Below are 5,271 nucleotides of genomic sequence, written 5' to 3'. Positions count from 1 at the left end.
TATTGTATATTGTTGTATGTATATATTAGTTGAATATGGTATAGTGACTTAGCTTATATGGGTTGTTGATTATGTCAGTAATGGTGCTTACGATTAATATTAAACATAAAAACAAACTAACAAATAAATACGTAAACAGTATGCTTATACACTGAAAGTGCAAATAAGCTGAAGTTTTAGAATCAATTAATATATTACAACAACAATATACCCTGTGAAATTTCACAACTGAGGTTTCGGAAAGGATAGAGCATAGGCAAACCTTACAATTGCCATAGGCAAACCTTACAATTGCCTTGTGGAGGTAGAGAGGTTATTTCTGAAAGATCCTCGACTCAATACCAAGTACATAGGAGAAGAAACAGTAAAGTAAATACAGTAGCGGCGGGATATTTGTGTGCACATATTGACTACCAAAGCTTTAAGGTTTTGGGTGAAAATTAAAACACTCAACTATCTTCTTGGTTTTCACGTGGTATTCTCAGTCTTATATCATTTTTTTTATATAATTATACCTAATTTGCTTTGGATTTAACCAGTGTTGGAGCACCATAACATTGCACCTAGGTCCGCCATTAGTAAATATAGCAACTAAAAAGAAAAATAATGCAATGTCTACGACAAAACACTTACAGGTCTGACCTCTTGAAAGCTCATCAACACTTCTTACCCAACTAATTTTCTACCTTAATATCTATCGTCCACACCCTCCTATCGGTCAATTAATAAACTACCATAGATTGTATAATTACGGCAATGTGGATTAATAATCTCAATCTGGAATTGAAAAATGAGCATTCATTTCTCCTTAAGCATAACACATTTAGTTAAACAGATACAAGGGGTTGCTTGCTACTCACTCTAATTTCTAAAGTGATTTATTTAGTCCACTTGTTACTACTAAACGACGAAGCTAGAGTGGAAGGAGAGACTTGACAACGCGATGCTCTACCATTAAACTACTTTCGCTAGCTAGGATAGTGTGGAATACTACTGAGCAATTCACATATCACTTTATCTGGCCTTTTGTTTCCACTAGACCATAGTCTTGATCTCCGATTGAGCTAAGAACACTTGTAAATAGGCAGTTAGGGGAGGAGAGGGTCGAGTTAGCCTGTCTTTTCAATCAATCTCCGCTACTCAATGCCACGGTTGATGTGACTAGAGGTCTTGTGTTGTACTCTTACAATGCCTAAATTAATGGGAAATTGAGTATTCCAATTTCTCTAAACTAATAATCTAGTTTCAAAATTTCTTGCAAATTGCAAGTTTCCAAGTCTTCAAGATGTGGTAGGCATATAGCAGAGACGATAGTAAGTCAAATGGATAGAAGAATAACAAATCAAATGAATTTCATAAGACACCATAAAAGTAGTAAACAAGTTGAGATAAGTAACGTCAAATCTTTTTCTTTATTGGGAAAAAGGATATACAATTGTGAATGTTATAAAGTCTAAAGACATAGGGCTACTTTCTGGATTTTATAGTCCATAGAGTTGAAAATCATAGGAAAAAAGAAGACAAGCGGTCAGAAAAACTGAAAAATTTGCCATAGAACACGGTTGACATTTATGTTATTATATATCTCTGATTTATCAAATGCAATTCATTTGTAATATGCATTTAGACACCCTTCTTTTTTAGCTAATATAGAAACATTGACAATTGAATGACTTGAAAGAATTGGAAAATGACAATCTTAGGAATCAATATTTGAATATATTCAGCAGAAACCATTATTTTAAAAGGCGGGGGCGTAAAGCGAGGCGTTTTACATAACATTATGGGATGAGGCGTAAGTTTGATGGATCTATGGGTCGTATATCTCATATGTATCTTCATTTTTAACATTTTATTACTAAACATATAAGTAAAAGCAAAATTTTTGATGATTCTATAAATAATTTAAATAAATCATTAATAATATAGAAAAAAAAAGTATGACAATTATTATTTGAGAAATGTAACAACACAAAAACTGATATGACCGAGATAATTTCTAAAATTAAAATTAGCATTCATCTCTACATCTATTAGTCGTTCCTACTATCAACTAATATTGTACTTAACATTGTTTATGTATGTCAAAGAAGGAGAAAGATAAAAAGTGTTAGATCATTGACAAAAAATGAATAAAGTTATTTCAGGAACATAGTAATATGAACTCTTTGTCCTATCAATTTCTTTTTGAAACTAGTTAGTTGAAAAAATTTCGTTTTATCAATTTTCAAACATAATTATCTAACAATTATTTATGCTTGTGTCATTTTCTATGGAGCTTGTTTCTTTATTTACATATATTACAAAATATTACTACAATATGATAACATAAAGTATAAATATCATTACATCAATAATAAAAAAAAATATGATTATTGCAAAAAAATACTTTTAAAATAATAAAAATCAAATCTAACACCAAGGTGTACGTTTTTATGTCTGAGACTTACGTTTTAACTCCGAGACTTACGCCCCGGATTCTAGGACTTACGCCTTATGAATCTACGTTTTTTATTTGCGCCCCGAAGCGTACTCGCCTCGAAATGCCTTTGAAAACACTGGTAAAAACCACATGATTAGGTGAATTGCTAATAGAATTTAAATTGTAAAACCAAGGTCGTCTCAATAAAATTAGTGACCTAAAGTTAAATTTTGATATAATATCTTAAATATATAGAAATAACAAAAATATTATCAATAATTTAGAGTTATATTTTGATTCTTACTTACTATTTTTTTAGTGTAGTATTCTTAAAAGACATTAAACATTTAACTTCACTTAGTAATATTATTATTTATAAAAGTAAGAACTAATTTTAATTAATAAGATGTTAGTCATTTATTTGCAATGCATTACCTTGAATATTATTGTGAAACCTTTATTTATTAATATTAAGATTTGAAATTTTTTTTTAACATATTTTTAATAAAAAAGTAGATAGTTCTTCTTACTTTTTTTTTAATTAATTTAAATTTTGTAACTTTTATATTTTATAATTTTTAATATTATTTAAGCGAAATTAAAATTATAAAATTTATAATAAAGATTTTGGAGTTTAAAACAAATATTTTACTAGCCTTACCCACATGAGTTTGATTCTCAATGTCCATTTTTCGCCTTGAAGGGGCATGGTGATGAAATTGTTTCCTTTAATAAAAATAATCTAAATGTGATACTTTCACAAAAAAATATCGATTTTTTTAAATACTAGAGTCCCAAAACCTAGGAAATTAAGTGTCTCTATTTGAGTAATAAAATGGAAACCCTCCTCACGATTAATTAAAAGAAAAGTTGTTTAGATTCAATTAGTTCTGACATAATAAGTTGAACAAATTTAAGAAAGCAAATTCAACTGAGTGAGGTACACCTAACTCAGTCATTAATTACGGTGTTTAACTAATTTGCAATAAACTCATAAATCTTAATTATCTATCTAAACTTGTGGATAGAGATCCTCTATAGAATGGGGTCGGAGTGGGGGACTCTGCCAGATGGGTATTTTACGTAGGTCTCTGTTATGAATGGGCCGAAATCAGCTATTGTAAAGCAGCTCAATATCATCTATATCTATAATCTATATCTATATCTATATTTATATCTATATCTATAATCTATTCTATAATCTATAATATATTAAAAGTGTGAAGGCTGTTAGAAAAGTGATTTGAACTTTTTGCCATTCATTAAAACACTCCGCAATAGATAAAATTGTCTTTTCACTATTTTTCTAATATTTAAAATTTAAGATAATAATAATTTAATTATTTTCTTAATAATTAGAACTTCAAATCCAACTAAACATTGGATATTAATTTTTTCCTTATTTGAATTATGTAATTTAGGAGTTTCAAACCAACTAATATATTGCCTATTAATTTTTTCCTTATTTAAGGACTCTTTATATATAGGAAGAAAAATTCACCGCCATCACAAAAATTATTGAGGTATTCTCTTCCAATTTCTCGCTGTTTTTCCTCTTTGTTGAATGTCTCGCATTTTTTATTTTGTTCTATTTTTATTTTATCATAATTCTTTATGTTGTTAATTTAATGTTGGTAGGTTCTCTATTAAGTTGTTCACCAGCCAAAGCAACAGGAGAATATCGATACCGTCTCCGTTCAAAGAATTAACTTCGAGTCCTTTACAATCAAGGTTTTAAAAATAAACTCAAATCTCTTTTCTTGCATTAATTTGTTGTTAATTTCAAATCATATGTGTAGTCCTATATGTATTGGAAAAAGTTGAAAGTGTATAACAACTAAAATCTTCGTCATTGGCAATTCAGAATGAAGTTCTACTAACTTAGTTGATTTTGTAGTAACATATCATTACAGGAGGAAAAGGAACAAGAATTTGATTTTAATTTCGACAGAATTTTCTATCAAGGATCGGAGCAAGTTGATCTAGGCGTTGTATGATTAGGAATGAGGAATGACGTTATTCAAGATAAGGTAAGAGTGGATTTGGTGGTGGACAAGATGACGAAAGCAAGTTATATTGATAAAATTTGATTTGTTTTGCATTGATTTGGTACGTATCTTGAAAGCGAATGAAATGATTATAAGACATAATTGATGAACGAAACATTGAAGGCAAATTAATTTTAGAGGCTTTGTATTGATTAATCGGTGCTATGTATCAAATAAGAAACATTTATGATGGATTGAAGTTGAAGAATCAACATTGATTTATGGTTAAACTGAGGTTTGTTATTGCCACTGAAATCTGGATGTAGGTTGTAGTTTTATTCTCTACATGTATATCTCCTTCTCTATCTAAACCTCCTTTGTTCATGAGGTTTAGCATTCTTTTTTTTTTTTGTCATCTGCATATATTTTTGTGTATCTATTTTCTTTACATGTAAATTATGTACACATAATTTAAGAAATAACAAGAAATAATGAATTTCTTAGTTTGATTGTTTTGACTTTAAGAGCTAATATCATGCAACGCTATATGGAAGTTGGTGTTTTGACTTGGATAACAACGTCATGTATTTTTCAACATTTGGAGCTTAAGTTACTTTGGGGGTTGGGATTGTTGTTTATGGAAAATAATTCGTACTTTCAATTTCCATAAATTTCAATTCTTTAGGGTCTCGAAATTATGGATCAATTTGATTAGTTTTCAGAGTTAAATTAGATTATATTAATTTAATATTTAAAAACTAAAATTTAGATATTCAAAAATTATATGAAAAGTAATGTAAGTTGCAATATTTTATATTGATTAATTCAATATTTTTTTTTTGAGAGGTAAAGGACGACCGT

At 28.9% G+C, this 5,271-nt stretch overlaps 1 long non-coding RNA gene across 1 annotated transcript; it reads left to right on the top strand.

The window, feature by feature from the left end:
• Nucleotides 1-3,912: 3,912 nt before the first annotated feature.
• LOC107847085 lies at nucleotides 3,913-4,916 on the top strand. Its single transcript, XR_001667298.2, has 3 exons — nucleotides 3,913-3,945; nucleotides 4,061-4,153; nucleotides 4,320-4,916. It is a non-coding gene; the product is annotated as an uncharacterized LOC107847085 (long non-coding RNA).
• Nucleotides 4,917-5,271: the final 355 nt, after the last annotated feature.

Source organism: Capsicum annuum, chromosome 11 (assembly GCF_002878395.1).
Source record: "Capsicum annuum cultivar UCD-10X-F1 chromosome 11, UCD10Xv1.1, whole genome shotgun sequence".
In the NCBI taxonomy this organism is placed as follows: Eukaryota; Viridiplantae; Streptophyta; class Magnoliopsida; order Solanales; family Solanaceae; genus Capsicum; species Capsicum annuum.
The sequence above is the reverse complement of the archived record's forward strand: the minus strand, read 5'-3'. Positions and strand labels throughout refer to the sequence as shown.